Here is a 22,766-nt window from a genome sequence, read left to right on the forward strand (position 1 = left end):
GCATTCACTAGTAAATGGTATGGAAATAAAATAGTTTTTCAAGCTTGAGTACCTAATGGATCACCTGGGCACCTAAAAAACCTGATGCCCGGAATCTACTCTCAGAGATTCTGATTTAATTGCTTTGGGGACACAGCCTGGAGGACAGGTTTTTTTCTTTTTTCCCCCCTCCAAATCCTCCAGGGTGATTCTTATGTTCACCCAAAGATCTAGAATTCCTAGAGTGAAGGACAGGTGGAGAACCACTGCTCTGTCATCACACTTCTTTCCTATTTTTTCATGCCCAGTTCCCCTACCCAGCAAGGCTGTGGCCAATTTCTATTCTAAACCAGCTTCCAAATGATCTCTTTTTGGCTTTTTCTCCATGTTAAGCCTTGAGTTCTTCCAGCTATATTAGCATTTTTAAATTCTGGTATAAACAAAGTTTACCTTAAGTCATTTTTAAACTGCATAATTCAGTGGCATTTAGTACATTCACAATACTGTGCATCCATCATCAGTACTGTTGTTAAAGGGCCTTTTGGAGCAAGGCAACAGAAGACAGATTTTGGGAAGAGTAGACCTACCTTAACATTAAGCCTATGAGCATATGTAGGCTATTTCTTTTAGACCGACCTTGGCCTCTTCAAATTTGAAAACAATGACCTGAAGTATGTATGTCTGCTGTGCCATTCTTTTAGCTGTGAAGACTACCACAACCATGCTTGTTATAAGTATGAAATATCTTTGCAGCACATGCAGAAATGTACTTAGAAACGTTTACTCTGTATTAAATGAATGACCATATCTTCTATATTTAAATTCCACTGTCACAGGTTGGTTTCTCCAGAAGCAGATGCTGAGATGGAGACTGGTGTGAAAGATGTATACTACAAATCAAAACCTGTACAAGGAAGGAGGCAGGATTGAACAAGCGAGAGATTAAATGTGATTCACTCTTGGCAAAATCTTGGCCAATTCTCATGGGGAACCCTGCGACAAATATTGAGTGTTGCCCATCATGATTGACTTTCGCTGGGACAAAGTGACTGGGCATTTCCAAGATCTTCCTCTAAGAAGTCTTGCCTTATCCTATGAGAGACTTATTCTTTCTTCTGGTGACGTACTGTAAGGTTTTGAAGGTGACCAACTGAGAGGCATCTTAATTTTCCTCATGTTATTAATCACAGGCCAACTCATGAGGCAATTCTACTTTTTCATCCTGTGTCCCTGCCAAAGATCATTAAAGTGATCTTTTGTGCTGTCTCACAGTTCAGTGCAGGTTTCCAAACAAGCAGCTCCAGGCCATCTTAAGTGCATGTAGATTAAGACACAATCACCTTCCCTTGCAAACAGAAGTGCTCAAAAGTTGTTTATTAAAAGAATTAAAACAGGGCTTCCCTGGTGGCGCAGTGGTTGAGAGTCCGCCTGCCAGTGCAGGGGACACGGGTTCGTGACCCGGTCCGGGAAGATCCCACGTGCCATGGAGCGGCTGGGCCTATAAGCCATGGCCTCTAAGCCTGCGTGTCCGGAGCCTGTGCTCCGCAACGGGAGAGGCCATAACAGTGAGAGGCCCGCATACCGAAAAAAAAAAAGAATTAAAACATAATATCTCACTCTTCATTATCTGTCTACATACTCAAACATACCTTTTATCCTAAAGTAATGATAGTCTAAGTTCTTCTAAACCTACATAGTGAGCTCCTTCAGGGAAGATGCCATGGGTTTTCTGTCTTTGTATCCCTGGTACCTAATAGTGGTAATAATAGTAATAAGTTTATATTTCCAGCCACTGTTTGCATGTATTACCCTTTTTTTTTAATTACTTAAAACAGTTCCATGAGGTATATAGAATTATTTACAGATTAGATAATTGCAGAGAAAAATACATTTTTGTAAGATTCATAAGTCAGTTATAATAAAAACTACAAAAAAACTATTGTAGGACAATAGTTAGGACAAAAAACTATTGGCTCCAAAGTTCACACTTCCTGTTGCTCTTCAATAGTGCTCACTGGATTTTGGATAGTTAGGAGGAAAAGAGGAAGGGAAGGCAGAAAGGAGACAGAGATCAACCGGAGAGAGAGAATACACACATCTTGGTAAATATGTCACAGTAAAATTTTGAATAAAAACAACAGTTGGATGAATAACTAGGGGCCACTTTTAAAATGATACAGAATGTGTTACTGCAAAAGAAAGCAAAAGGTACTTTGTAATACCAGAACAGAGGGCAGCCAATTGGAGTTTTGATTGTATACAAAAAAAAAAAAGGCAGAGATCTGAGAACTGGAGTGGAATGGGTCTGCGGTTATGAAATCAGGCAGTGGGGTTTTTGAACTTGATCTACTCTAGGGAGGCAGTGAGGGCACCTCATAAGGAAGGCGGCACTATGGAAAAGAGAGAATTCAGCATTTGATAAAGCAAATTCTGAAATTTCTTCTACTCATGTTTTCATTCACTGTTGAGGACTTTGGTCTTATCTCTTTGAAAACATAAAAGAAGGCTAATTCATTTTAAAAGCAATGTTCTATTTGTCCCTCTGCAGTCCACTCAATGAGTTAATGTATTTAGAAAGCTTTTATCATGGAGACAGCTTGGTTTCTCCCTTCCTCATACTAAGTAAATTTCAGTGAATTAAATGACAGAAAGCCATCTGCTTTCTATAAATAAACTCCTCTAATACCTGGCAAATCTTAAAAGTCAAGCTGACAACGAATCTCAGCATGATCAATGATCCAGACTGTGTAATTCATCTTCTGCTCAGGGATACTGGTCTTGTTGTGGTCAACAGGAAGAGGATATGTCCATGTTTCTGACTTGGAGGTCAACGTTTTATAGGAAATTCAATTTTACTCTGATAATCATTGCACATGCTCTTCCAACTGTCAGGATTAAGTATCTTCTGCTACAATTTGAGACAACCAATGCATCCTTAAATAGTCATCTCAAATGCATCTTCCTCATGACAGCTGCTCTAATTCATTTGTAGACAATTTACTATTTTCATCATTATTTTCACAATAATAAACTTATTGGTAGTACTCATAATTATCATTTAATTATTAAGAAATTAATATGGGCTAGCCATTTACATGCATCGTTTACATTAATTTCTCATGGCAACTCTTGGAGATAAATACAAATATCACCTTAATTAACTGCATGAGGAAAGTAGGGCAGAGAACAGTTTAAAAATTCCCCCAAACAGATATTTAATGACGGAACAAAGTGTGGGACCAGACAGAGCAACGTGAAATCAAAAGTATTTGTGTTGATCACTATGTCATGAACGTGCAAGTACAGCACTTTCCTAATTATAGTATTTATATTTATGTATATATCCATCTACCCCAATGAAATAGAAACGCTTTGAGTGGTGAGACCATGTATCATTCATTTTTGTTTTAGCATCCTTTACAATAATGAGTGGCCTATAGAAGATAATCAGTTAAACTTTTCTAAGCCTCTTTTCCAATTTACAGGTGAGAGACTAGTAATAACAGGCACATTACAGTTTGTTAAGAGGGTTCTATTAATTATCATATTAAGATTTTAAGAGTTGTTCCTGTCATGTACGAAGTTTGTAATAAATAGTAACTACATAAAGGAGGTGAGGACTAAGTCTCAGTAGAAATGTATGAGATCTTTCTGATAAGATGATGACTTCTGCAAGAAAAGTTTATTTGTGCTACCACTCCTAAGCATATTTGCCTGGAGAACTGACAGAATCTTCTGTTTGGACTAACTTGTACATCGGGTAGTGGTTCAGTTAAAAAACAAAAATCCCAAAAAAGAGGATTCCTAGAAAGTCTGTGTTCTGTATGACACCATACATCATAGGTATCATGGGCAAGGCAGCAGGAGTCTGGAGCTTTGCTGCCTGTGTCCTGAGAAGTCATGTGTATCTATTCTTCTCTCCTCCATAGGCTTACGTTTGTGACTGTGTCTGTGGCTATGACCTGTCCCTATTGCTTTTCTATTTAACAAATATTTATTGAGTTTCTCCTCCACGCTAGGAACTGTCAGGCACTAGATATACTGTGGTAGGAAACAGGAAGAGCCCAGCCCTCACGAAGATTGCAACCAGCTGTTACCTTTCATGGACTCTCCTTTTTATGTTTTGGTTTGTCTCTGTCCTTAGTAAGGATGTTATATAAAAACTGTATATTCTAGGTGGACTTGGTTTAGTAACCATAAATCCAAAACTTTCTGGGCAGTGCCTTGATTTCCTAACATCAACAATTGATCATATTAATTCTAAAACTGTTTTAGAAATTCCAGTACTCCTCTATCCTTTTACATGTGGAAACACAAGTTGCTGGTTTCTGATTTGGTATTTGTAGTCTTTGTTGGGATGGGTCAATTGCAAGGTCTTTACAATGAATGAAACCAGAAGAAGGGGAAGTGGACAGTAGCATTCAGGAGGCCAAAATAGTGTGTGATGAAAGATACTAGGAGAGCATTTTCAGACATAAAACACAAGGCAAGGAGCTCAACCCTCCTATATGTCCAAGGAAGACACAGTGCCTCAGTCACTTAGTGCAAAATATTCCACTGATATATTGTTTCTGGTCTTTCATATATAATTCACTTCCATACTCTATGGTAAATTGCCATATATTAAGAATGTTATTCAGAAAAAAAAAAAAGAGAGAGAGAGAGAGAGAGAGAGAGAGGGAGAGAGAGAAAGAGACCTGAATTGAGTAGGAGTAGAGAAGACCAAGAATAGAAACTGTGGTTCAGACACATAGAGAAAAAAGCCTAAGTTTAATTCCATTTTATTCATAAAACATTATGAATCTAGATCAACAGAATTCATTGAGTTGGATGTTGTGGATTAAGATGGTGGAACAGAAGGTCATGGAGTTCACCTCCTCCCACAAATACATCAAAAATACATCTACATGTGGAACAGTTCTCACAGGATACCTACTGAACACTGGCAGAAGATCTCATACAACCAAAACTGCAAGAAAGATGATTAACATGTAACTGGGTAGGAATAAAGAAAAAAGGAATTGGTAAGGGACCTGTGCCCCTGTGAGGTAGCTGTGAAAGAGGAAATGTTCCCTCACCCTGGGAACGGCCTTGATCAGCTGGGAGATCAGCCAGGACAGAAAGGTAGCTTCAGAAGCTTGGAGGTGAGTGCAGCAGCCAGCTTGCCGCAGGCAGAACAGAGACAGACCAGGATAGATGGTCCTAGCCACCTCGCTGTACTCCCCAGCCTGAGATGCGTGTCTGCTGGTATAGGGGGGCTGGGTGCTGAAATTCAGGCTTCAGTGGACAGAGTTGGGTAGAGGACTGGGGTTGATTGTGCAGAGACAGCCTGAAGGTGCTGGAGTATGGCCCAGGCCACAGTTGGGGGTGTGCATGGGACAGAGCCCCAGTCCACCAGAGAAGCCCCGTTGTTAACACCTGTGTGATGAAAGAGGTGGGGCCCCACCATAGCAGCCTCATTTTCCCCATGCTCACAGTGGGCGCCAATCTGCCTCTACAGACAAGAGCCAGCTGTTGCCCATACACAGAAGCAGGGCTGAAATCTGAGCAAATCCCCATGGACTGTGCAACCACAGAAGCCAGGCTGAAATCCGAGCCCTGTTCAGTGGCTTTGTGACTTTGGTGGATTTACTCCACTTTGTGAGCTCAGTGCCTGCGGCACATCTGAGCAGATTACTAGTGCTCCTGTGGCTGGGGCAGGTCCAGAGTCAGCAGCTGCAGGCTTTGTGGGTACATGCACCAGGAGGCATGTCCTGAGTCTGGGCTGATTCCATAGCTTCCATTGTAGGTCCAAGTGTGCAAATATGCATGACTATGGCAGGTTCCGGTGCCTGACTTTGGTGTATCTGTGCTAGTGGCTTTGTGAGTACAGCATCTGAGGGACACCCAGGCCCATTGCCTCATCCCCATGGCTGAGGCAGGGCAAAAGGCAGTGCCAACAACAGTGTAGTTTGTGAGCCCACACATTGGGTGACAGATGACACCACAGAAAGCACTAACTGGTGGACAGTATCTGCCGAGGAATTGTCAGTGGCTCCTCTCTCAGTGGGAGAGCTCCAATCCTGCTTACACCACACCACAGCTCAGAAAGAGATCTGGGGGCTTCTACTGCGAAACCTGGAGAGAAGACCCTGCCCCCGACAGGGTTGTGACAGCCACAGAACAAAGAGGAAGTGCTGCTCAACATCTAGTGCAGGCTCTGATCACCACAACACCAACCACACCCCCTATCAAAGGGATAATAGCCAGCACACACTGAGGAAAAATGTGATCTATACTAAAAACAGCCCTCACACGAAAAATATGACTCACACAGTCTACATAGGGACATTCCCACATAAAACAGCCCTTCAAGACCACAGTAGATAAGTTTCTCATAAATTCATAGAGTCAGAGAACTTGCAGCTCTATTTACAACAGCCCGGAGATGAAAACAACCTAAGTGTCCATCATTTCATGAATGGATAAAGAAGATGTGGCACATATATACAATGGAATATTACTCAGCCATAAAAAGAAACGAAATTGAGCTATATGTAATGAGGTGGTTGGACCTAGAGTCTGTCATACAGAGTGAAGTAAGTCAGAAAGAGAAAGACAAATACCGTATGCTAACACATATATATGGAATCTAAGGAGAAAAAAAAAAGGTCATGAAGAACCTAGGGGTAAGACAGGAATAAAGACACAGACCTACTAGAGAATGGACTTGAGGTTATGGGGAGGAGGAAGGGTAAGCTGTGATGGAGCGAGAGAGTGGCATGGACACAGATACACTACCAAGAGTAAAATAGCTAGTGGGAAGCAGCCGCATGGCACAGGGAGATCAGCTCGGTGCTTTGTGACCAACTAGAGGGGTGGGATAGGGAGGGTGGGAAGGAGGGAGACGCAAGAGGCAAGAGATATGGGAACATATGTATATGTATAACTGTTTCACTTTGTTATAAAGCAGAAACTAACACACCATTGTAAAGCAGTTATACTCCAATAAAGATGTAAACAAATAAAATGAAGAAGCAGAGGAACCACTCCCAAATAAAACACCAACAGAAATCCCCTTAAAGAACAAACAATGAAAGACCTCTCCTGTCTACTAGGTACCTAATTCAAAAAGGAGGTAATAAAAATACCGAAGGAATTAAGAAAAACTATGGATAGAAATGCAGATCACTGTAACAAGGAACTAGAAATTATAAAGAGGAGCCAATTAAAATTAGAAAATTCATCTGCCGAGATGAAAGCTGAGCTAAAGGCAATAAATAGAAAACTAAATAATACAGAAGAATGAATAAATGATCTGGAAGACAGAAGAATGGAAATCACCAAATCAGAACAGCAGACAGGGGGCTTCCAGGAAGATGGCAGAAGAGTAAGACGTGGAGATCACCCTCCTCCCCACAGATACAACAGAAATACATCTACACGTGGAACAGCTCCTACAGAACACCTACTGAATGCTGGCAGAAGACCTCAGACCTCCAAAAAGGCAAGAAAACACCCCCACGTACCTGGGTAGAGCAAAAGAAAAAAGAATAAACAGAGACAAAAGGATAGGGACGGGACCTGCACCAGTGGGAGGGAGCTGTGAAGGAGGAAAGGTTTCCACACATTAGGAAGCCCCTTCGTGGGCAGAGACTGCGGGTGGCGGAGGGGGGAAGCTTTGGAGCTGCGGAGGACAGCACAGCAACAGGGGTGCGGAGGGCAAAGCGGAGAGATTCCCACACAGAGGATCGGTGCCGACCGGCACTCACCAGCCCGAGAGGCTTGTCTGCTCCCCCGCTGGGGCGGGCAGGTCTGGGAGCTGAGGCTCGGGCTTCGGTCGGAGCGCAGGGAGAGGACTGGGGTTGGCGGCATGAACACAGCCTGCAGGCGGTTAGTGCGCCACGGCTGGCCGGGAGGGAGTCCAGGGGAAAAATCTGGACCTGCCAAAGAGGCAAGAGACTTTTTCTTCCCTCTTTGTTTCCTGGTGCGCAAGGAGAGGGGATTAAGAATGCTGCCTAAAGGAGCTCCAGAGACGGGCGCGAGCCACGGCTAAGAGCACAGACCCCAGAGACAGGCATAAGATGCTAAGGCTGCTGCTGCCGCCACCAAGAAACCTGTGTGCGAGCACAGGTCACTATCCACCCACCCCTTCCAGGGAGCCTGTGCAGCCCGCCACTGCCAGGGTCCCGGTATCCAGGGACAACTCCCCTGGGAGAACGCACGGCACGCCTCAGGCTGATGCAACATCATGCTGGCCTCTGCGGCCGCAGGCTCACTCCGCACTCTGTACCCCTCCCTCCTCCCGGCCGGAGTGAGCCAGAGCCCCCGAGTCAGCGGCTCCTTTAACCCCGTCCTGTCTGAGCGAAGGACAGACGCCCTCCGGTGACCTACAAGCAGAGGCGGGGCCAAATCCAAAGCTGAGCCACTGGGAGCTGTGAGAACAAAGAAGAGAATGGGAAATCTCTCCCAGCAGCCTCAGAAGCAGCAGATTAAAGCTCTACAGTCAACTTGATGTACCCTGCATCTGTGAAATACATGAATAGACAACAAATCATCCCAAATTAAGGAGGTGGACTTTGAGAGCAAGATTTATGATTTTTACCCCTTTTCCCCTTTTTGTGAATGTGTATGTATATGCTTCTGTGTGAGATTTTGTCTGTATAGCTTTGCTTCCACCATTTGTCCTAGGGTTCTATCCGTCCGTGTTTTTTTTTTATTCTCTTAATAATTATTTTTTTATTTTAATAACTTTTTTATATTTTATCTTAATTTTATTTTCCTTTATCTTCTTTTTTTTTCTTCCTTCCCTCCTTCCTTCCTTCCTCCCTCCCTCCTTTCTTTCTTTCTTTTTTCTTTCTTTTTCTACTAATTCTTTCTACTTCTCCCTTTTATTCTGAGCCATGTGGATGAAATGCTCTCGGTCCTGCCAACCAGAAAGACAAGATCCAGCCTCATCCACCTGAACACAGGCTCTAGTCCCCTCAACCAGGAAGCCTACACAACCCACTGAAACAACCTTAGGCACTGGGGACAGACACCAAAAACAACGGGAACTATGAACCTGCAACCTGCAAAATGGAGACCCCAAACACAGTAAGATAAGCAAAATGAGAAGACAGAAAAACACACAGCAGATGAAGGAGCAAGATAAAAACCCACCAGACCTGGCCGAAACGGTGAGAGGCCCACGTACAGCAATAAAAAACAAAAACAAAAAGAAAAAAACCCACCAGACCTAACAAGTGAAGAGGAAATAGGCAGTCTACCTGAAAAAAAACTCAGAATAATAACAGTAAAGATGATACAAAATCATGGAAATAGAATAGAGAAAATGCAAGAAACATTTAACAAGGACCTACAAGAACTAAAGATGAAACAAACAACGATGAACAACACAATAAATGAAATGAAAAATACTCTAGATGGGATCAATAGCAGAATAACTGAGGCAGAAGAACGCATAAGTGACCTGGAAGATTAAATAGTGGAAATAACTACTGCAGAGCAGAATAAAGATAAAAGAATGAAAAGAACTGAGAACAGTCTCACAGACCTCTGGGACAACATTAAATGCACCAACATTCGAATTATAGGGGTTCCAGAAGAAGAAGAGAAAAAGAAAAGGACTGAGAAAATATTTGAAGAGATTATAGTTGAAAATTTACCGAATATGGGAAAGGAAATAGTTAATCAAGTCCAGGAAGCACAGAGACTCCCATACAGGATAAATCCAAGGAGAAATATGCCAAGACACATATTAATCAAACTGTCAAAAATTAAATACAAAGAAAACATATTAAAAGCAGCGAGGAAAAAACAACAAATAACACACAAGGGAATCCCCATAAGGTTAACAGCTGATCTTTCAGCAGAAATTCTGCAAGCCAGAAGGGACTGGAAGGACATATTTAAAGTGATGAGGGAGAAAAACCTACAACCAAGATTACTCTACCCAGCAAGGATCTCATTCAGATTTGATGGAGAAATTAAAACCTTTACAGACAAGCAAAAGCTGAGAGAGTTCAGCACCACCAAACCAGCTTTACAACAAATGCTAAAGGAACTTCTCTAGACAAAAACACAAGAGAAGGAAAAGTCCTATAATAACGAACCCAAAACAATTGAGAAAATGGGAATAGGAACATACATATCGATAATTACCTTAAATGTAAATGGAATAAATGCTCCCACCAAAAGACACAGATTGGCTGAATGGATACAAAAAGAAGACCCATATATTTGCTGTCTACAAGAGACCCATTTCACCTAGAGACACATACAGACTGAAAGTGAGGGAATGGAAAAGATATTCCATGCAAATGGAAACCAAAAGAAAGCTGGAGTACCAATTCTCATATCAGACAACAAAATAGACTTTAAAATAAGGACTATCAGAAGAGACAAAGAAGGACACTACATAATGATTAAGGGATCGATCCAAGAAGAAGATATAACAATTGTAAATATTTATGCACCCAACATAGGAGCACCTCAATACATAAGGCAAAAACTAGCAGCCATAAAAGGGGAAATCGACAGTAACACATTCATAGTAGGGGACTTCAACACCCCACTTTCACCAATGGACAGATCATCCAAAATGAAAATAAATAAGGAAACACAAGCTTTAAATGATACATTAAACAGGATGGACTTAATTGATATTTATAGGACACTCCATCCAAAAACAACAGAATACACATTTTTCTCAAGTGCTCATGGAACATTCTCCAGGATAGATCATATCTTGGGTCACAAATCAAGCCTTGGTAAATTTAAGAAAATTGAAATTGTATCAAGTATCTTTTCCGACCACAACGCCATGAGACTAGATATCAATTATAGGAAAAGAGCTGTAAAAAATACAAACACATGGAGGCTAAACAATACACTACTTAATAACGAAGTGATCACTGAAGAAATCAAAGAGGAGATCAAAAAATACCTAGAAACAAATGACAATGGAGACACGATGACCCAAAAACTATGGGATGCAGCACAAGCAGTTCTGAGAGGGAAGTTTATAGCAATACAATCCTACCTTAAGAAACAGGAAACATCTTGAATAAACAACCTAACCTTGCACCTCAAGCAATTAGAGAAAGAAGAACAAAAAAACCCCAGAGTTAGCAGAAGGAAAGAAATCATAAAAATCAGATCAGAAATAAATGAAAAAGAAATGAAGGAAACAATAGCAAAGATCAATAAAACTAAAAGCTGGTTCTTTGAGAAGATAAACAAAATTGATAAACCATTAGCCAGACTCATCAAGAAAAAAAGGGAGAAGACTCAAATCAATAGAATTAGAAATGAAAAAGGAGAAGTAACAACTGACACTGCAGAAATAAAAAAAATCATGAGGGATTACTACAAGCAACTCTATGCCAATAAAATGGACAATCTGGAAGAAATGGACAAATTCTTAGAAATGCACAAACTGCCAAGACTGAATCAGGAAGAAATAGAAAATATGAACAGACCAATCACAAACACTGAAATTGAAACTGTGATTAAAAATCTTCCAACAAACAAAAGCCCAGGACCAGATGGCTTCACAGGCGAATTCTATCAAACATTTAGAGAAGAGCTAACACCTATTCTTCTCAAACTCTTCCAAAATATAGCAGAGGGAGGAACACTCCCAAACTCATTCTACGAGGCCACCATCACCTTGATACCAAAACCAGACAAGGATGTCACAAAGAAAGAAAACTACAGGCCAATATCACTGATGAACATAGATGCAAAAATCCTCAACAAAATACTAGCAAACAGAATCCAACAGCACATTAAAAGGATCATACACCATGATCAAGTGGGGTTTATTCCAGGAATGCAAGGATTCTTCAATATATGCAAATCAATCAATGTGATAAACCATATTAACAAATTGAAGGAGAAAAACCATATGATCATCTCAATAGATGCAGAGAAAGCTTTTGACAAAATTCAACACCCATTTATGATAAAAAAACCCTGCAGAAATTAGACATAGATGGAACTTTCCTCATCATAATAAAGGCCATATATGACAAACCCAGAGCCAACATCGTCCTCAATGGTGAAAAACTGAAAGCATTTCCACTAAGATCAGGAACAAGACAAGGCTGCCCACTCTCACCACTCTTATTCAACATAGTTTTGGAAGTTTTAGCCACAGCAATCAGAGAAGAAAAGGAAATAAAAGGAATCCAAATCAGAAAAGAAGAAATAAAGCTATCACTGTTTGCAGATGACATGATACTATGCATAGAGAATCCTAAAGATGCTACCAGAAAACTACTAGAGGTAATCAATAAATTTCAGAAAGTATCAGGATACAAAAGTAATGCACAGAAATTTCTGGCATTCCTATACACTAATGATGCAAAATCTGAAAGTGAAATTAAGAAAACATTCCATTTACCATTGCAAGAAAAAATAAAATATCTAGGAATAAACCTACCTAAGGAGACAAAAAACCTGTATGCAGAAAATTATAAGACACTGATGAAAGAAATTAAAGATGATACAAACAGATGGACAGATATACCATGTTCTTGGATTGGAAGAATCAACATTGTGAAAATGACTCTAATAACCAAAGCAAGCTACAGATTCAATGCAATCCCTATCAAACTACCACTGGCAGTTTTCACAGAACTAGAACAAAAAATTGCACAATTTGTATGGAAACACAAAAGACCCCGAATAGCCAAAGCAATCTTGAGAACGAAAAATGGAGCTGGAGGAATCAGGCTCCCTGACTTCGGACTATACTACAAAGCTATAGTCATCAAGAGAGTATGGTACTGCCACAAAAACAGAAAGACAGATCAGTGGAACAGGATAGAAAGCCCAGAGATAAATCCACGCACATATGGTCACCTTATCTTTGATAAAGGAGGCAGGAATGTACAGTGGAGAAAGGACAGCCTCTTCAATAACTGGTGCTGGGAAAACTGGACAGGTACATGTAAAAGTATGAGATTAGTCACTCCCTAACACCATACACAAAAATAAGCTCAAAATGGATTAAAGACCTAAATGTAAGGCCAGAAACTATCAAACTCTTAGAGGAACATATAGGCAGGACACTCTATGACATAAATCACAGCAAGATCCTTTTTGATCCACCTCCTATAGAAATGGAAATAAAAACAAAAATAAACAAATGGGACCTAATGAAACTTCAAAGCTTTTGCACAGCAAAGGAAACCATAAACAAGACCAAAAGACAACCCTCAGAATGGGATAAAATATTTGCAAATGAAGCAACTGACAAAGGATTAATCTCCAAAATTTATAAGAAGCTCATGCAGCTTAGTGACAAAAAAACAAACAACACAATCCAAAAATGGGCAGAAGACCTAAATAGACATTTCTCCAAAGATATACAGACTGCCAACAAACTCATGAAAGAATGCTCATCATGACTAATCATTAGAGAAATGCAAATCAAAACTACAATGAGATACCATCTCACACCAGTCAGAATGGTCATCATCAAAAAATCTAGAAACAATAAATGCTGGAGAGAGTGTTGAGAAAAGGGAACCCTCTTGCACTGTTGGTGGGAATGTAAATTGATACAGCCACTGTGGAGAACAGTATGGAGGATCCTTAAAATACTACAAATAGAACTACCATATGACCCAGCAATCCCACTACTGGGTGTATACCCTGAGCAAACCATAATTCAAAAAGAGTCATGTACCAAAATGTTCATTGCAGCTCTATTTACAATAGCCCGGAGATGGAAACAACCTAAGTGTCCATCATTGGATGAATGGATAAAGAAGATGTGGCACATATATACAATGGAATATTACTCAGCCATAAAAAGAAACGAAATCGAGCTATTTGTAATGCGGTGGATAGACCTAGAGTCTGTCATACAGAGTGAAGTAAGTCAGAAAAAGAGAGACAAATACCATATGCTAACACATATATATGGAATTTAAGAAAAATAAATGTCATGAAGAACCTAGGGGTAAGACAGGAATAAAGACACAGACCTTCTAGAGAATGGACTTGATGATATGGGGAGGGGGAAGGGTAAGCTGTGGCAAAGCGAGAGAGAGGCATGGACATATATACACTACCAAATGTAAGGTAGATATCTAGTGGGAAGCAGCCGCATAGCACAGGGAGATCAGCTTGGTGCTTTGTGACCGCCTGGAGGGCTGGGATAGGGAGTGTGGTAGGGAGGGAGACGCAAGAGGGAAGAGATATGGAAACATATGTATATATATATAACTGATCCATTTTGTTGTAAAGCAGAAACTATCACACCATTATAAAGCAATTATACTCCAATAAAGATGTTAAAAAAAAAAGAACAGCAGACAGAAAGATGAAAGTGAAAGCAATATACAAAATCTATGGTATAATGTAAAGTTAGCCTATCTACACACAATAGGGATCCCAGAAGAAGAATAAAGAGAAAAGGGGATCAGAAATGTATTTGAGAGCTTCCCCGGTGGCGCAGTTGTTGAGAGTCCGCCTGCCGATACAGGGGACATGGGTTCGTGCCCCAGTCTGGGAAGATCCCACATGCTGCAGAGTGGCTAGGCCCATGAGCCATGGCTGCTGAGCCTGTGCGTCCGGAGCCTTGCTCCTCAACGGGAGAGGCCACAACAGTCAGAGGCCCGCATACCGCAAAAAGAAAAAAAAAAGAATGTATTTGAAGCAATTATGGCTGAAAACATCCCAAACCTAAAGAAGGAAACAGATATCCAGGTATGGGAATCAGGGAGGGTCCCAAACAAGATGAACCCAAACAGACCTACACCAAGACATATTATAATTAAAATGGCAAATGTTAAAGAGAGGATCATAAAGCCAGCAGGAAAACAAAAAACAAAACAAATAGCAAAGAGTTAATTACAAGTGAAACCCCAAAGGGCTATCAGCTGATTTCTCTACAGAAACATTGGAGGCCAGAAGGGAGTAGCAAAATATATTCAAAGTCCTGAAAGGAAAAACCTGCAACCTAGGATATTCCACCCAGCAAGATTATCATTTAAAATAGGAGACAGAAAGAATTTCTCAAACAAAATGTAAAAGAATACAGCAATACTAAACCTATCCTAAAAGAAATATTGAAAGGTCTTCTCTAAATAGAAAAGACCTATCCTAATATTGAAAGGTCTTCTCTAAATAGAAAAGAATCAGTAATCTATAGGAAAATCACAGTTGGAAAACAAAACACTTAAATAAGCCAGTATGTAGATTAAAAAAATATTTTGTGTGTGAAAGTGATAACTACAATGTATAGAAAAGGCTAAACATAAAAATGTAAAAGAGGACATGAAAATCATAAAATGTGGGAAAGAGGCATAAGAAAATGTAGATTTTTTTTTAAAAGAATGCGTTTGAGGCTTTATGACTACCAGTCTAAAGCAAGTAGATATAGTAATGGGTTTACATACTTGAAAAACAGGGTAACCACAAATCTAAAAACATACAATAGATTCACACAAAAAAAGAGAGAGAATTCAAGCATAATACAAAAAACCATCAAACCACAAAAGGAAAAATAAAAACAAAGAAGAAATACAAAATCAACTGGAAAACAAGGTTTAAAATGATAATAAATATGTGTCTATCAATAGTTACCTTAAATGTCAATGGACTAAGTGCCCCAATCTAAAGACAGAGCTGCAGATTGGCCAAAAAAAACAAAAGCCTACAACATGCTGCCTACAAAAGACCCACTTATGGGCAAAGGACACACATAGATTGAAAGTGAGGGGATAGGAAAAGATATTTCATGCAAATGGTAATGACAAGAAAGTGGGGGTAGCAATACTCATCAGAAAAAATAGACTTTAAAACAAAAGCCATAAAGAAAAAGGACAGTGTATAATGACACAAGGATCAATACGAGAAGAGGATATTACACTTGTTAACATATATGCACCCAATATAAGAGCACAAAAATACATAAAATACTAACAGACATAGGGGAGAAGTTGACAGGAATAAAGTAATAGTAGGGGACTTCAACACCCCACTTACATCAATGGACAAATCTTTCAGACAGAAAAGAATAAGGCAACAGAGATCCTAAATGACACAACAGTTGGACTTAAATTGATATTTTCAGGACATTGCATCCAAAAAATTATATACACGCATTCTTTTTAAGTGCACATGGAACATTCTCTAGGATAGACCACATACTAAGACAAAAAGCAAGCCTCAACCAGTTTAAGAGGATAAACATTATTTCAAGCATCTTTTCTGACCACGATGGCATGAAACTCAAAATCAACCGCAGAAAGAGAAACAAGAAAAATTGATTACATAGAGACTAAAAATCATATTACTAAAACAAAACAAAACAAAAAAAATATGGTAAACAATGTAATCAAAGAGGAAATTAAAAGATACCTTGAGACAAATAACAATGAAAACACAACCATACAAAATCTATGGAATACAGCAAAAGCAGTCCTAAGAGGACAGTTCATAGCTATACAGGCCTGCCTCAAAAAACAAGAAAAATCTCAAATAAACAACCTAACCCACCACTTAAAAGAATTAGAAAAAGAACAAAAAATAAAACCTAAAGTCAACAGAAGGAAGAAAATAATAAAGATCAGATGGGAAATAAAATAGGGATTTTTTAAAATACAAAAGAAAATAAATAAAACCAAGAGCTGGTTCTTTGAAAGGGTAAACAAAACCAAGAAACCTCTGGCCAGGTTCACCAAGAAGAAAAGAGAGAGGACCCAAATAAACAAAACAAGAAATCAGAGAGGAGAAATAACAGCCAATACTACAGAAATACAAAAAGAAAAGAAAAACATAAGAGAATGCTATGACCAATTATATGCCAGCAAATTGGAAACCTAGAGGAAATAGACAAGTTTCTGGAAACATACAGCCCACTGAAACTGAATCTAAAAGAAATAGATAATTTGAACAGACTGATTGCTAGAACTGAACTGTAATCTGTAAACAAACACAAAAACTCCTTGCAAACAGAAGTCCAGGATTGGATGGCTTCACTGAGGAATTCTAACCAACATACAAAGAAGAAAGTATCCTTCTCAAAGTCTTCCAAAAGATCAAAAAGGAGGGAACACTGCCAAAGACATTCTATGAAGCCACCATCACAGTGATACCAAAACCAGACAAAGATACCACCAAAAAAGAAAATTACAGGCCAATATCCCTGATGAATACAGATGCGAAAATTCTCAACAAAATATTTACAAACCAAATCCAACAACACATAAAAAAGATCATACACCATGACCAAGTGGGATTCATCCCAAGTTTAGAAGGATGGTTCAACATATGCAAATCAATATGATACACCACATCAACAAAAGACAAAAACCACATGATCATTTCAATAGATGAGCAGAAAAAGCATTTGATAAAAGTCAACATCCATTCATAATAAAAACGCCAAAGTGGGTATAGAAGGAACATATCGCAATATAATAAAAGCTATTTATTATTAAGCCCACAACCAACATAATACTTAATGGTGAAAAGCTGAAAGCCTTTCTGCTGAAATCTGGAACAAAACAAGGACACCACTCACACCACTTCTTTTCAATATACTACTGGAAGTCCTAGCCACAGCAGGCAAACAAGAAAAAGAAACAAAACGTACCCAAACTGGAAAAGAATAGGTAAAACTGTCATTATATGCAGATGACATGATACTATATATAGAAAACCCTAACGACTCCACACAAAAACTACTAGAACTGATAAAAGATTTCAGTAAGGTAGCAGGATACAAGATAAACATACAGAAATCTGTTTATTTCCTTACACTACAATTAAATATCAGAAAGAAAAAGTAAAGAAAAAAAAGTCTTTTAAAATTGCATTAAAAAAAAAAAAGCTAGGAATAAATCTGACCAAGGAGGTGAAAGCCTTGTATGATGAGAACTATAAAACAGTGATAAAGGAAACTGAAGATGATTCAAAGAAATTGAAAGATATCCTATGCTTTTGGACTGGAAGAATTAATATTGTTAAAATAGCAATACTACCCAAGCAATTTACATATTTAATGCATCCTTATCAAATTATCAATGACCTTTTTCACAGAACTAGAACAAATAATCCTAAAATTTATATGGAACCATAAAAGACCTAGAATAGCCAAGGCAACCCTGAGGAAAAAGAACAAAGGTGAAGGCACAACCCTCCCAGACTTCAGACAATACTGCACACTGCAGTAATCAATAGTGTGGTATTGGTACAAAAACAGACATATGGATCAATGAAACTGAATAGAGAGCCCAGAAATAAAGGAACACGCCTAAAGTCAGTTAATCTTCAACAAAGGAGGCAAGAATATACAATGGAGAAAAGACAGTCACTTCAACAAGTGATGTTGGGAAAGCTGGACAGCTGCATATAAGGCAATGAAGTTATAACACTCCCTCACCCCACACACACATTAAAAACAAACAAAAAACTCAAAATGGCTTAACCTTAAATATAAGACATGACACCACAAAACTCCTAGAAGAAGACATAGGCAAAACATTCTGACATAAATCATAGTAATGTTTTCTTAGGTCAGTCACCCAAGGCAATAGAAATAAAAGCAAAAATAAACAGATGGAACCTAATGAAACTTAAAAGCTTTTGCACGGCAAAGGAAATCATAAACAAGCTGAAAAGACAACCCACAGAATGGGAGAAAATATTTGCAAGTGAAACGACTGACAAGGGATTCATTTCCAAAATATACAAGCAGCTCATGCAGCTCAATATCAAAAAACCAAACAACTCAATCAAAAAATATGTGTACCTCAATATTTACAGCAGCACTATTTACATAAACCAAGATATGGAAGCATCCTAAATGTCCATGGACAGATGAATGGGTAAAGATGGGGGAACAGATCAAGATGGTGGAGGAGTAGGACATGGAGCTAACCTTTTCCCACAAATACATCAAAAATACATGGAAACACAAAAGACCCCGAATAGCCAAAGCAATCTTAAGAAAGAAAAACAGAGAGGGAGGAATCAGGCTCCCTGTCTTCAGACTATACTACAAAGCTACAGTAATCAAGACACTATGGTACTATCACAAAAACAGAAATATAGATCAATGGATCAATGGAACAGGATAGAAAGCCCAGAGATAAAACCACCCACCTATGGTCCCCTAATCTATGACAAAGGAGTCAAGACTATACAATGGAGGAAAGACCGTCTCTTCAGTAAGTGGTGCTGGGAAAACTGGGTGGCTACAAGTAAAAGCTAATACTCCCTAACACCATATACAAAAATACTCAAAATGGTTTAAAGACCTAAATGTAAGACTGGACACTATAAAACTCAGAGGAAAACATAGGAAGAACACTCTGACATAAATCACAGCAAGATCTTTTTTGACCCACCTCCTAATGAAAATAAAAATAAAAATAAACAAATGGGACCTAATGAAACTTAAGAGATGTTGCACAGCAAAGGAAACCATTAACAAAATGGAAAGACAACCTCAGAATGGGAGAAAATATTTGGAAATGAAGCACTGACAAGGGATTAATCTCCCAAATATACAAACAGCTCATATAACTCAATAGCAAAATAGCCAATCAAAAAATGGGTGGAAAACTTAGACATTTCTCCAAAGAAGACATACAGATGGCTATGAGGCACATGAAAAGATGCTCAACATTGCTAATTATTAGAGAAATGCAAATCAAAACTACAATGAGGTATCACCTCACACCAGTCAGAATGGCCTTCATCAAAATATCTACAAACAATAAATGCTGGACATGGTGTGGAGAAAAGGGAACCCTTTTGCACTGCTGGTGGGAATGTAAATTGATACAGCCACTATGGAGAACAGTTCGGAGGTTCCTTAAAAAACTAAAAACAGAACTACCATATGACCCAGAAATCCCACTACTGGGTGTATACCCTGAGAAAACCATAATTCAAAAAGACACATACACCGCAATGTTCATTACAGCACTATTTACAATAGCCAGGACACGGAAGCAGCCTAAATGTCCATCGACAGATGAATGGATCAAGAAGATGTGGTACATGTATACGGTGGAATATTAGCCATAAAAAGGAACAAATTTGGGTCATTTGTAGAGATGTGGATGGACCTAGTGACTGTCATGCAGAGTGAAGTAAGTCAGAAAAATTAAAACAAATATCATATGTTAACACATATATGAGGAGCCTAGAAAAATGGTACAGATGAACTTATTTGCAAAGCAGAAATAGAGACACAGGTGTAGAGAACAAATGTACAGACACCAAGGTCGAGGGAAAGGGGAGTGGAATGAATTGGGAGATTGGGATTGACATATATACACTACTATGTATAAAATAGATAACTAATGAGAACCTGCTGTATAGCACAGGGAACTCTACTCAAGGCTCTGTGGTGACCTAAATTGGAAGGAAATCCGAAAAGGAGGGGATATATGTATACATATAGCTGATTCACTTCATTGTACAGCAGAAACTAACACAACACTGTAAAGCAACTATACCCCAATTAAAAAAAAAATACATCAATATGTGAAACAATTCTCACAGAACATCTACTGAACACTGGCAGAAGACCTCAGACTTCCAGAAGGGCAAGAAAATCTCTATGTAACTGGGTAGGATAAAAGAGAAAAAAAAAGAGAGAGAGAGAGAAAAAGGAATTGGGACTGGACCAGCACCCCTGGGAAAGAGCTGTGAAAGTGGAAACATTTCCAAACTCTGGGAAGTCCCATCATTGATGGAGAGATCAGCCACGACAGACTGGGAGATTCAGAGCCTAGAGGAGAGTGCAGCAACCAGTTTATGGAAGGCAAAGTGGAGAGAGACCTGCACAGATGGTCAGTGCCACTCAGCACTCCCCAGCTTGAGACACTCCTCCACTGAGGCAGGCGGGTGCTGGGTGCTTTGGAGGTCAGACCCAGGGAGAGGATGGGTTGGCTGTGTGGAGATGGCCGAGGGGGCTAGGGTGTGGCGCCCCACAACCAAGGGAGTCTGGGAAGAAGCCAGGGCCCGCCAGAGAAGGTGCATTTGGGGGGCCCATGAGGAGAGGGGTGTGATCACCATAGGAGCTTCTTCTCCCAGGCACGTGCTCGCAGGTGGCAGGGCACCACCTACAAGAGCTCCAGGGGCAGGCATGAGCTGCTGCTGCCATCTCAGACTCCAAAGGTGGATGCAGACTGCTGCCGCTGTAGAGGGTCTCACGACTGGGCACCAACCACTGTCCCCACTTCCTTGGGAGTATGTGTGGGCTGCACACCCCTATTAAGGGGATAGCAGCCAGCACACACTAAGAAAAGAGTCAGCAAACATCAAAACAGCCCCACACCAAAAAAATATTAAATCCACACAAGCTATGCACAGATGCTCCTGCATATAAATAGACTTCCAAGACTACAGTAGATAATTGTTTCTCCTAAACTCACTGAGTAAGAGAAATATAAGCAAAATGAAGAATCAGAGGAATTCTCTTGTTCAGAGAACAAGAGAATTCCCCTGAAGGAACAAAGAAACAGATGTCTTCAGTCTAATAGAAACAGAGTTCAAAAAGGAGGTAATGAAAATACTGAAGGAATTCAGGAAGTATTTTGAGAGAAATGCAGATTACTGTAATAAGGAACTAGAAACTATAAGGAGGAGACAAGAAAAATTAGAAAATTCATTTACTCAGATGAAAGCTGAGTTAAAGGCAATGAATAGCAGAATGAATAATACAGAAGAAAGAATAAGTGACCTGGAATATAGAATATTGGAAATTACCCCATCAAAACAGCAGACAGAAAACCAAATTAAAAAAATGAAAACAATAAAAGAGACCTATGGGATAATATAAAGCATGCCAACCTACACATAATAGGGATTCCAGAAGGAGAAGAAAGAGAAAAGAGGATTAAAAATGTATTTGAAGAAGATATTGCTGAAAACGTCCCAATCCTAAAGAAGGAAACAGATATCCAGTTACAGGAAGCACAGAGGGTCCCAAACAAACCTACATCAAGACATATTATAATAAAAATGGCAAAAGTTAAAGAGGATTCTAAAGGCAGCAAGGGAAAACAAAGAGTTAATTACAAGGGAACCCCCCCATAAGGCTATCAACTGATTTCTCTACAGAAATGCTGCAGGCCAGAAGGGAGTGGCAAAATATATTCAAAATCTTGAAAGGGAAAAATCTGCAACCTAGAATATTACACCCAGCAAGATTACCATTTAGAATAGGAAGAAAAATAAATAATTTCTCAGACAAGCAAAAACTAAAAGAGTACAGCAATACTAAACCTACCCTAAAAGAAATATTGAAAGGTCTTCTCTAAATAGAAAAGAATCAAGAATATACAAGAAGGAGGAAATCATAATTGGACAGTAAATCACTTAAAACAGCCAGTATACAGATCAGAAAGAAAAAAAAATCCTATTCATGAAAGCAATGATAAACACAAGGAAGAGCAAAGGGATAAACATGAAGATGTAAAAAGGCACATCAAGAGGCTTCCCTGGTGACGCAGTGGTTGAGAGTCTGCCTGCTAATGCAGGGGACACAGGTTTGGGCCCTGGTCTGGGGGGATCCCACATGCTGCGGAGCAGCTGGGCCCATGGGCCACAACTACTGAGCCTGCGCGTCTGGAGCCTGTGCTCCACAACGGGAGAGGCCGCGACAGTGAGAGGCCTGTGCACCACGATGAAGAGGGGCCCCTGCTCGCCACAACTAGAGAAAGCCCTCGCACAGAAATGAAGACCCAACACAGCCCAAAATAAATAAATTAATTAATAAACTCCTACCCCCAACATCTTCTTTAAAAAAAAAAAAAAAAAGCACATCA

This window comes from Lipotes vexillifer, unplaced genomic scaffold, assembly GCF_000442215.2.
Source record: "Lipotes vexillifer unplaced genomic scaffold, Lipotes_vexillifer_v1.1 scaffold538, whole genome shotgun sequence".
Classification (NCBI taxonomy): Eukaryota; Metazoa; Chordata; class Mammalia; order Artiodactyla; family Lipotidae; genus Lipotes; species Lipotes vexillifer.